Below are 13,135 nucleotides of genomic sequence, written 5' to 3' on the forward strand. Positions count from 1 at the left end.
ATACGGTGATTCGTTATTGTTCATTTAGTCCACGAAACCTGACTAGCTCAGACAGCTCTTTGTAATGTACGTAAGAACTTGCATACTTACAGTTGCGTTAAATATATTTACAATAATCCTATGTAAATTCACAATAATACTGATTATTCTAATAGAATCGCTGTATAAACATAGTAAAGACCACCTCATTAAAGCAAGTTTCCAACTCCTCAAATCTCGCCTGGGGCGAGTTATTCGTTTCTTTAATAAAATCCGCAGTAATTCTTAACTTTGATAATAAATTAAATTAAATTTTATACCAATTAAACATGGATAGATCTCATTACACAAAAAAGTATCGTATGATTTATGATAGAAATGATGATGAATAGAGATGATAAAATAGCGTCGAGCATTCGCTGATTTTCATACGGAATATTCAAAAAACTGAATTTCATTACCATATATACGCCATACCATAATAAGTAATACATAACTAACCCTCTAGGACTGTCTACTCACGCTGTCTGGCACGCGTTGTGAAATATCATAGTTTAGCTTTATTTTTGTATAAACATCTTACTTTCTTGCCGCTTCGTTCAGGTAGTTTATACGTAGGAGCAAAACCCGCGGTTTCGCCAGCGTGGGAATCAGTCTTTAAGGAAACTGCCATTTTAACGTACATACGTAATGCCTGTTTGAATTATGTATTTATATATTAACTATTTTAATTTTTAAGTTGTAGCGGTAGTCTAAAATAAAGTTATGGTGGTTTGGTAACTCGAATCCCATATAAAATTTAAAAGAGATTTATTTTGAAGTCACAGACAAACACTTCAATTTTATTTATTTGTATATACATATATATATATATACATATGTTTATACAAATAATATATTTTAATTAATAATATATTAAAAAAAATATATTTTAATTCTAAAAATTAAGGAGGACTTCATTATATTGACACGTTCAATTTGTTCTTTATTAGTAAAGGGACAATAAATATAGTTATATATGTTTCGCTCGTCGCGCATAGAACACAGTCTCTTATTTTTTACTTTCCGCGGGTAAACGTGGCAAGCGTGGTAATCTTAAGTTTTTATGATACATTTTATAAGTGCTACGCGAAGAAGCACTCGCCGAGGAGAACTGCATCGTAGCGTGCACGTTTAATAACACTCCATGTTCGTTATACAGATATTAATTCGTTATTTTGTAAAAAGAAATACTCTTTAAAGAAAGAAATAATCTTTTGCTACAGTCCGAAATATAGAACAGTAAGCTGCAACGGACTTAATAAGCTGCTTTGTAAAGTAAATTATCTTTTTATACAATCTATTCCTTGCAGTTTCGCCCCAAGGGAATTATAAACTTGCAAGGAGATTATACTTTGGATAAAAATAGATAAGTATTACCACGATTTTTTAATTTATTTATCAGGGACCATGCTTTTTTATGTCAAAAACAAGCAGACGAGCAAATGAAAGCGCCCCCAAACTTCGAAACTAAGATGTCATGCCCGTTGTGCCTGGCTTGATACTGGCTCACTTACCTTTCAAACCGGAACACAACAGTACTAAGCATTGCTGCTTAGTGGCAGAATATCTGATGAGTGGATGTTACCTGCCCAAACAGGCTTGGGCAAAGCCCTACCACCTATTAAAACCACTTATTTTTGACAAAATGCACTATTTTTTCAGATTTTATAATCAAACTTTGATTTATTTCATTAATACAGGTAACAGTTGAGCAGTAAATTGGTTGCGGTTAAGTTGTTATCACAAGTGTCTGGCTTCACTTTAATGCGTCCAGTGATCTTTGATTGATAGTGCATTAATTATGACCTTTATAATCTATAATAATAAAGCTCAAACGTTTGTTTTTTTTTCAAATGAGCTTGTGTCAGGGTCTTTAGCCCATTTAGTGACGCGAGGCCATTTAACTGGAATAAAAATATATCATGACAAAACGAATTGAATATGTAATGGCTTTGTAAGTGATTCGTCTTTATTTATTGACACTCCAAATAGAAGTCAGAACTAGATCGAGTCCATTAGTAGCAATAGTAAAATAATAGCCAGACTTAAAAGTCTGGCGAGTGCATATTACAATTGAAGTAGTTTGATAAATCAGATTGTTTTAATACAATGCCAATCAAACCAATGAAATACCTAATATTAGGGAATACCTAAATATCTAAATCATGTAAGCTCGTCTGATCATCAGAATATAAACCGATCGAAGCGCTAGCCCAGTGGTAAGAACTCGTGAATCTTAACCGATGATCGTGGGTTCGAAACCCGGGCAAGCACCATTGAATTTTCATATGCTTAATTTATGATAATAATTCATCTCGTGCTTTACGGCGAAGGAAAATATCGTGAGGAAATCTATATGCACATGTCTAATTTCACTAAAATTCTGCCAAATGTGTATTTCACCAACCCGCACTGGAGCGGCGTGGTGAAATAAGCTCCAAACCTTCTCCTCAAAAACAGAGTGGAGGCCTTTAGCCTAGCAGTGGGACATTCATTCACTGTTACACATTGTTACGGGTGTGTATGTTAATGTAAATGCAAAATAAAAGTAGATAGCTTATCGATAATTACAATAATATTATAAATATCTCTCTATGCTAAAGTATGGAGGGCTTAGCAAAAAAGGAATGGGTAGTACTTATCGGTGTTTGCAGGATTCGCATCTTTTGAAACTATTAAAAGTGCTCCGAAGTTTTTTAACTTTGTTAAATACTCTCGCTCTCGATTAGTATTTTTAGAAATTTCTTAAAAGACTTGTTAATTAAGGCTATGAGTAAAATACTCTTATATATTTATTCGGTGGTAAGGCTTTGTGCAAGCCCGTTTGAGTATGTACCACCCACTCACTAGATATTCTACCGCTAAACAGCAATACTTGTACTAAGTAACATAACATCTTAGTTCCCAAGGGTGGGGCATAGGCGATGTACCTCTACGTCAATGTATCTATGGACGGTGACTACTTACCATCAGGTGGCCCATTTGCCCGTTTACCTACCTGTAACATTAAATAATTTATTATTATTAAACACTTGTCTATGTTAATACTAATATTATTTTTAAACTGTTGAAAAACAAAATAAATACTATTCCACTAGACATCAAAAATATTGTTTCGAAATATAAAGTCAGAAATAATTGCTATTTCCAGAAATAACTATTGCTGATTATTGCCATCCCTTACAGTATGCAGTCGTTAGTTGATTGACTGAATTTTTCTTCTTCTTCTTCGTTCAAACACTCTTCCCAGTTCAGCTGGGTTCGGGTCTCCTTATACATCTGCGCCAGAGAGCTCTGTTCTGGGTTGTCTGTGTACTCAGATTCTCTTTCTGGGCCTCTTTTTGTATGTTTGACCACCAGGTTGCGGGCGGTCGCCCTCTTCCCCGCGGTCAGTCCGGGATATTTAAGGCTTTCTTGATAGGATGATCATTGTTACGTCTCAGGATATGGCCGTACCGGCGCAGTCGACATTCCTTCAATTTTCTCGGGGGAGCCTCACCCCTAGAGAACGCATCCCCAGGTGGCGGATAGGGGAGGACTCGGTAGGTATGCCGGGTAGGAGGGAAATAAAATACCTCCCGTGGACCAACAGGTCGGAGAAGGACACTTCGTTACCAAACCCCTGCTGCCGGCTTACTCAAATATCTGGAGCAAAGGCTGTAGTTAGTGTTGTGCGCCTAGGTTGGGACGCACAAAAGGGATGGCGGCGGAAGAGCCTGTATAAGGCCAACGGCGGCGCCCGCATGTCTCCACGAGAAGTACGACCTTGGCGTCAGGTGGCAACCGGCCGTAAAACTTTAGCCAAAAACTCAAACTCCTTGTATGACTCCAAACTAAAGTTGATTGACTGAATTATAATAATAATTATACATTGCTCGTGGTGTATCAGTTATATATATATTATTATATAGCCTTGGATAAGTACGCGTACTCTATCCTTTTATTAAGTGTTGAATAGAAAAAGTTTCGCCGTTCACGTACTCACATTAATAGAATTATTCGAAACGCTATGTCACGGACGGCTCTCCATTTTCCGGTTACTAGAATTGTCTGAAAACTGATATCTGAAACAGATATACGGAGAATTTAATAGCGTTGAGTTTTTGAGTTTGCTGTTAAATGTTATGTTATAATACTTAGAAATGGATTTATATAAATTAATGTTTCCAGTGATACGTGACTTCGCTCGCTGATGGCTCTACTGGATCGCTGCGATACAACTTAAAGTGAGTAGGAACAATTTTTTATAATAATTATATATTTATTAGTTATACAACTACACCCTAAATTATTCGTTTGCCTAATGGCGAGCTTTTAATTCTGTAAATACTGAATTCACATCCCAGGTTAGTTCAAGAAAATTTGTTGAGTTTTCCATAATTTGTTCTTAATCACAGCCCGATGATAATAAGTTAGAAGTGCTATATTCCCGTGCCTCGGACAGCGCGTTAGTTCGTCTTGCACCTAAGCTCTCTCCCGTCGTGTGGGATTGCAGTCAAGCTGTTATTACTATTGATAGTTAATAAATAATATGTTGCCACATAATTGCTATAACAAATTTTAATTAAAATTACAACACGACACGGTTTGACACGGTTGATAATTAACCAAAATCAAAATTAATTTACTTAAATATCATACATAAAATCAATTAATATTTAATAATTAAACACGAAACATTCTGATTCAATGAATACCAAAATAAGAAAAAAATTATGACAGGAACATTTGAAAAAAAAAACTTAAAAAACAAGCACACCCATATGAGTGGAGGGTTTGAGAAATAAGCTTGCAATTTACACTGTGTGCGAATGGTCAACAATGGATGAATTATGGTCTTCCACGGTTGGCTATATCCGGCTTATAGATCATTTGTAGTGCTTGAAAAATAGCCTTTGAAAGACAATTACAATTCGCGCAATCTATTTGGGTGGCTTGAAATTAGAATCGCGAGATATAAAGTGTATACTATGTAGAGTAAATTTTATCACCGCGCTTGTATTGAACTAGCTAATCTTCAATTAAAAGCGAATTATAGAAGCGTATTTTAAAGATTAAAGTTATTTAAACAGAGCCTGTACGATGAGGATCGTGATCCAGCAATCGCGCTCCCGAATGATGCGGATTATTTTCAGATATCGGAAACATGATTTGATTAAAATTAATAAACGCCAGGTGAATAGTAGTAACAGCCTTTTGAGGAGAAGGATTTTAGCTTATTCCACCACACTGTGCTGCTGCACCAACCCACATTGGGTGGTAGAATGCCACATGTGGCAGAATTTCAATGAAATTAGATACAAGCAGGTTTACTCATAATGTTTTCCTTCACCGTCAAGCACGAGATGAATTATAAACACAAATTAAGCACATGAAAATTCAGCTTGCCTGGGTTTGAAACCACGGTCATCGGTTAAGATTCACGCGTTCTAACCACTAGGCCATCTCGGCTACAATAAATAATATAATAAACCCATACAGTTAACATAGGTAGTCTCCTAAATACAGAAATAGCGTTACATTAGCACTAAAAGTAGTTGGACCAACCCGTAATATAACTACTGGAACTAATAAGTAATATCTTATACTATAATTTCTTATATATTATATTTATTGATTTCATTATTTTTTTGACTAAATGCTTTCAGTTGGTAAAAAAGTTAGACGTAATGCCAGAAGGCGCTCTACCGCTCAACCTAGTAACCGTAAAAGGCAAGTCAGAAATACATAAATGCAGTACCACAACTATTACAATTATAATCAAATGCATTACGTGCGTAAATAACATATAAATACTGTCAGAAACATGAAAAAAATGTAAAAATAAATAATAAATATTAAGAAAAATTGTTCAATAAATGTTCTCGTTGACGATGTTAAGAGGTGAAGCTTCGGTGAAGCCTTTCTCATGTCCACAGGAAGCTTGTTCCGAAGTCTAATAGCACGATGGTGAATTATAAAGAAAACTTGAGCTACGAACAGGCACCGAAAGGGAGAGCGAACCGTTTGCACGTACGATCATAATTGTGACACAGGAATTCAAAATTTGTCTTTAAATAGTCAGGATAGTGGGAGTGAAAGAGAATAATAATATAAGAAGCGTTACATTTGCTTGTTTTATTAATAACCGTAAATATCGCTTAGATTTAGGGCCATAGTCAGAAATATTAACAAATTCGCGAAAGCAGAAGACAGACCGAATAATGTTTATAATACAAAAGACCCCTATAGACTGCTATAGATATACACGAGTATAAAGTATAAAAAATCAGGAAAAATCATTGCCGATTCGTTGGTCTAGCGTAGTGGTGTAGTGGCTAACTTCTAAGTCCGCAATTCCCGAGAAAGACATAAACATTACAAATAAGATATGAGCACTACGTCGCTGGCTGGATTGCTGCACTGTTCCACTTTTTATTAAAAACGAAAGAAACGGCCATTCGAAAAAGAAAAAAAACCGTTTTGCTTCGTTATAAAAAACAGAAATAAAGAAATGAGCAGACAACGTTGTTAATGGAGACGTTTGTATTGTATTCAAAATATATTTTACAGAATAGTATTTTTAATTAAGTTTTAACATTTCCTTACGTAAGGAAATTAAATCTACAACTGTTCAATAACACGGCTATCATAGCTTTTATTTTATTGATAGAAGTCATTTTATGTTATACATATAAATTCACTATTTATACAACGTGATAATGTTTCAATTATTGTAAATTATTATATTGATACATTAAAAAGGAGAAATAATGATGAAAAACTCAACTATTGAATACACGTACATTTGATGTATTGATATTTAATATTACTGGTTGTCGTGGTCTCATCCATCAGCTATCAGCTCTCAGCAGAACTTAATATGATTGCGATACTCAATTGAATAGGCATGTAACATAAATATCCATTTTCATACATATATTATGTATCCATTTCATATATATTCATACACCCAACAATGTTCTAGTTTCCAAGATAGTCTAATGAGTATGACAGTTTATTGGCAGGGCCTGTAACTTATATTATCAATATTATCTATTGACTAGAAGCCCGAATAACGAAGCTATTCTACAAAAATTGCTTTTAAAAATTGAAGTGGGCGTACGACGCTGGTACGTACTCGTATGTATGGTAGTAATTGATGTCTCGATAGTGACACCCACGCGACACAGCTGACGTACATCTATTATTGAGAGCATACTTTGGTTCAATAACGAATAGAAACCATAGATGCCGATAGCCGAAATGGTAACGAACTAACAACACATGTCTAATTATAATGCTTCCCCCTTCCTTCTTAAGTCCACGCGAGCTGGTTCTCGATGTCACCGCCTAACTGCGACATCAATTCCATCGCGAACAAAGAAATTTGGCAACTCCTTTCTTTGTCGCACTTCCAAAAAATGGAATTCCTCACCAGCTCACGTATTCCCCTTCTCTTACAACCCGGGTTACTTCAAACGAGGCGTGAAGAGGCATCTTGCGGGCCGGCAAGGCGAGGGCGGCTAGTGCAGAACGTTTTTCCCATCTGTACTGCCCGTCGTCGCGTTTGGACTCTACTACCACTTACCATCAGGTGGAGTAGAGTCATTTGCCCTCCCGGCGAATATGAAAAAAAATGACACATTAGAGAAGAGTATGTAAGCTAAAGGTTTCAATATAAATGTGCGTCCAGTAAACAACCTAACACGTTACCGATTAGATATTATAAAATGCCAAATGTAATTTTATAATTACATACAGAGTTTATTATGGAAAGGTAATAACAAAAAGCGCTAAAGGTCTGTCTCACGGGAAGCAGCAATTTTCGGAGTAATAGTCGCGCTCCAGTCCATAAAGTCTAAGTACAAAATCACGTGGATCCCTTGGTTCGTTGATCAGTGGCGTATAAAAAGGTCAAACAACTTTAGCAGTCATTACAAATTTAGTTTATTAGAAAGGATTATTCATACCATTTAGTGACCTTTGACATGACGTCTCGTAATTAACAGCTCGGCGCCAAAGCGTCGCCACAGTACCTACTTAGGTCGGTGTCTTAATTAAATATCAAATTCTAGATGATATATCGTAATAAGTGTCACCTATAGATAACCTACATACGCCATACGTGCTTTTGGTACCACATTTAAAAATATATTTTTTTAGCATTTATTACAGAGTTAACACTCATGTTTAATCGAAAATTAAAGTTTAATGAACATCGTTGTTATTTTTTATATTGATGTATTCATATAAATAAAACAGCAATACTTGGTATTGTTGTGTTCCGATCTGAAGGTTGAGTGAGCCAGTGTAATTACAAGCACAAGGGACAGACAGAGATCTTAGTTCCCATGGTTGGTGGCGCATTGGTGATGTAAGCGATGGTTAACATTTCTTACAATGCCAATGTCTATGGGCGTTGGTAACCACTTATCATGAGGTGGCCCATATGCTCGTCCACCTTCCTATTCTATAAAATAAAAAAATAAAAACAATTTCAGGACCTACTTACATAAACGTTGTTCAGCGGCTGTTAATTAAACTGCGATTTCGCTCTTCCTATCAATATTGGTTTGATATTCGAAAGAAGAAGACACAAAATTGTTTAATAAAGCATCGTCTAAGCAACGCTTATAATTGAAGCCGTTTATGTTTAGAAGTCAACACATATTTAATTCAAAGCTGCTTGCTGTGGTCTCCTTTAATTGAAGGAGCACACATATTTTAAAACATTATTCCACGATGTAATGTACTCGTAAGTGTATATCCTTTGTTGGATATCCTTAATAAATAAATAAAAGCTGCAATAACCTTTTAAAGCTCGGCTTCTTTGACCTAATTGCTAAATATGGCTCAATTTGTGTTCCCAAACTTTTCTGTATTCTCTCCACTGCTTCTATAAATTGACTATTATATTCACCTAATTGATTCCGGCTACAACATTTAGTTGCAAATTTTGAAACGAAAACTTTTAAACGGTATTTTTTCATGTTATAACTATTATAATTATAACGATTAATTTCAAATTTTATATGAAAAAGTCAACATTATTCGAATAAATCATTTTGATTACATAATATTTAGCTTGGAAAGGTGAATTAGCCAATTACAGACGAAAGATACATTGTTCTATAGTGACATTGTAGTTGAGGTATTAACGATATTTAAATGAATACTGGTGGTAGAGCTTTGTGCAAGCTCGTCTGGGTAGGTACCACCCACTCATCAGATATTCTACCGCAATACAGCAGTCCTTGGTATTGTTGTGTTCCGGTTTGAAGGGTGAGTGAGCCAGTGTAATTACAGACACAAGGGACATAAAATCTTAATTCCCAAGGTGGATAGCGCATTGGCGATGTAAGTGATGGTTAATATTTCTTACAATGCCAATGTCTATGGGCGTTGGAGACCACTTACCATCAGGTGACCGAAATGCTCGTCCGCCTTCCTATTCTATAAAAAAAAAAACTTAAAGTTACTTACTTAAAAATACTGTCTATCACACTTTTTTTAAATTATTTGAGACAGACGAGCTAATGAGGTTTTTTTTATGGCAAGTCCTCACGTCTGTCAATAGATACGGACAGAAGTATAAAACATTTTTTACGTCGTCAATCACCAACGGGACATCTTAATGTAGAAAATATGAATGTGTAGTCTCTACCCAGACGAGCTTGCACAGAGAACTACCACCAAGTGTAATGGCATCGAAGAGTGGAGGTGCTCGATGATTACCCCGTGGCTCGCTTAGGGGGCTGTAAACCCGAGGTGTTTAGTTCAAATTCATGTGAGGCAAATAAAAGTTATTGGATGTTTCTGTCTTCTACCTTTATTATAAAAAAAATACATTATGTAGTTGATCCTGTTCCAGCACCCTCTTTAGTCGGGTCGGCTTGTCGCTTGTGCGTTATAATATCTTACTCCAGTAGTCTAAGGGACTATCTCAAGGAATTTACATAATCATGTCCTCGATATAATAGCTGATAATGTACTCGATGTTAAAAACAAGAAGTTAGATTTAAGAAAAGAGTAAGTACTAAGTTTCTTGCCGGCTAGCCCGCCTAGAATAGGTACCAGCTATATTCCGGAACGGTGATAGATTTATAAATATAATTACTTTTTATTTAATGTTAAATCTTGTATTTAATTTGAAATAAGAAAGGTTTTTGTAAATTACGGAGAAATTCTAAATCGCCTATTTTATACTCGTAACCTTACATTTTTATTAAATATATGTTAATTTAATAAATTGTAATAACCGTCTTTTTCCACTGGCGCCGCGAGTCAACGGTTAACTTATCTTGACACGTAATAAAATGGCGTCACATATTCCATTATGCTTCGAAATTAAGCGCACATATTCTCTTTACACGCTCTGGGAATAGAACCTCGTCGCTGTTACTATATATATATATATATATACTTTCGAATATTCAAATTGCTTTAACCCTCATTATGACTCTCATAATACAATTGTGACAACATGCAATAACTTATCACCATGTACCTTCTCTCTTCTTTTCCTCTTCTTTCTAACGAGCTTGTCGTCTTGGAAATCCTTTGATTTCCTGCAATGATAAGAGCTTAAAGTTGACCAGTAGCTTCAACTCCTACAATATTTAGTTCTATGGCTGAATAACAAAGATAAAATCTGTGGACAAAAAAAATAACATAAGTAGCTATATTAAATGTGCTTATGGTAAATGTATTATATAGAAATTAACATTGACCATGATCCGGCATTGTTTATATTTAAATACCCTTACATGCCTTTTTCCATGAAATCGACTGTGAGTCGAATATTTTAATTAAATATTTTGTTATTTCAATCTGTTTGTATTTCATTGTGTATTTCAGCTATTTACTCGGTGGTAGGTTTTGTCCAGGTGCGTTTGTGTGAGTACGTATAAACCCTCTACTTATAACTATTTATTACACCTATATATACCAATGAGAAGTTAAGTTTTCTAGCGCAGCTACTACGAACGAAATGTTAATACAAGCACTAGGGCGAAAGTGACCACTTACAATCAGATGGCTATTTGCTAGTCTCTAAATCTACGTAGTCTGGTTACATTTCCAGCATGGCTATAGATGAACGCGTTTTTGTTAGTAAAATCACCATTCTCACCGCGCACTTACTAATGAAAACTTTTAATAATACCAACGAAGTTTTTTTCGAAAGTAATCTAAAAGAGACATCGCAATTGAAAAAAAATAAAATATTCAGTTTCAATCAGTGTCTTGATAACGATCTCGACACGAAACGAATTCGATTTTATGAAGAAAGAAAAACACAACATTGAGGTAGGTACGCGTCAAACGTACCGACAAAGGAAATATATTTCTTAAACGAAAACACAACAGTGACTTATGACGACTACACTAGAATTGTTATCTTGAAAATATTTGTATGTTGTTGTCGTACAAATGTATCACACTTATAAATCATTTTATTGCTAATCAAACAATAACCTTATAAGTACTATTTGAATTTTTTGACCAACACGGGACGGCTGCCAGGAGGAAAACAGCGAAATTGATGGGTATTAAAAGAACTTATAATTAAAGAAAATCGATAAATAAATGTGGAGTAAAATAAATAAAACCTGATAGAAATGCACGATGAGTAACTGCTCATCTGTAGACAAGTGCCTACAGTTAGCCTTATTGGCTTATAATGATCCCGATACTATTCCCGTTCTTTACGAGAGTTATCTACATATAGATCAAACACAATTTGTCAAATCGGATTAATTTGTTACTGAGATAGTAATTGCATTCAAACAAACAGTCTCTCCAGCTTTATATGGTTATATAATATAAAAAAATGGAATGATATAATTATAATTTAGTTTATTAATAATTGTTTTAGGTATTCAAGCAATGTTCTTACTTATACTCTGTAACCCCTTTCATTTAATAACCCGAGGTAACCTGTCAAGCGGTAATATAATCTGGAATTTCATTAATATACGAACGTCAGGGTCGAACGAATGTAAAGCAGGAGTAGCAATATACTCAAGGACAACTTCTAATTCCACGACTTTTGCTTCATAGTTGCTATATTATATACTAGAGGTCAGTAATATTTATTTTTATATAAATGCATTGCATAGGGAATATATAAATCCTCATTACTGTGCATTATTTCTCTATTGTTTTAATGAACCAGACTACTTCATTATTATTTGTAATATTAAACAAAATTTAATCAAAATGAAGTAGTATAAATATTACAATGTCATAGCGCGATTTAGTAATTTAAATATTAAGGATAGCGACATCTAGTGTTCAGTAGAATCTTTACAAATTATTTTATGCGGTTAAGTAATTATAGTTCGGATGAGGCCTCCACATAACACTTACATGAATAGAAACAAACATATAAGGAAACCGTTTTTTCTTCCGTTTTAATAATAATATTCAACACGTGCGATAGGAATAAGCCAGTCATAGATTGGTCATAAGTATCTGTGGCGATATAGTTAAGTTACGGTGATTTATTCTGAAGATGCGAACGCATACTATGTAAATCACGCGGCTACAACTATGCAAATTATCAATTACCGTGTTTTACCACATTATTGGAGAGCATCGTTCCAGGTCGTTCAAAAGAGATTGCATTGCATTTGTCTTTCAAACACTATGTGGCCAAATTCCAACACGATCTATTGAACTGGCGCAGGACCAAAGCAAATGAAGACAAATCATATATGATCACGATTCTCATTTGTGAATGAACGACAAACAAGTTTGTGAGTTCGTAAATTAATTTCGTTGTACACGTGCAAGCCGTGAAAGGTAAGGCCGTAAATACACAATATTCTGTCTTTTTCAACGAGTCTTCGACAAATCCTACGCAAATAACTCATACGCCCACCTAGCTTCTGTACTTTTGCCTCCCTCTTCAATTTATTTTCTTGGGTAATAATTAAATCATAGTGTAGTCGTATATTTAATTAACAAGAATTAACTTATTTTACATTAAAATATAAAGCATTCCTTTTAATTATAGTTGATTATCAGAATTAATGTTAACAACAATTGAAACTTGTGATAGCAATTATATAACAACACATTATTATTATATTTATAACTTTATAAGCAATAGAAATAATGACGATGACTT

General features: G+C 34.8%; 1 protein-coding gene across 2 annotated transcripts in view; it reads left to right on the top strand.

Moving 5' to 3' along the window:
* Positions 1–13,135, top strand: part of LOC126778162 (FMRFamide receptor-like) — a 100,590-nt gene that overhangs the window by 36,482 nt on the left and 50,973 nt on the right. The window contains exon 2 of one of the 2 annotated variants that reach the window (XM_050501607.1): positions 4,192–4,247. The exons of the other annotated variant lie outside the window; for it this stretch is intronic. The gene's annotated coding sequence lies outside the window, so the exon portion shown is untranslated. The remainder of the gene's footprint in view (positions 1–4,191; positions 4,248–13,135) is intronic. 2 annotated transcript variants of the gene reach the window in all.

This window comes from Nymphalis io, chromosome 2 (genome assembly GCF_905147045.1).
Source record: "Nymphalis io chromosome 2, ilAglIoxx1.1, whole genome shotgun sequence".
Taxonomy (NCBI): domain Eukaryota; kingdom Metazoa; phylum Arthropoda; class Insecta; order Lepidoptera; family Nymphalidae; genus Nymphalis; species Nymphalis io.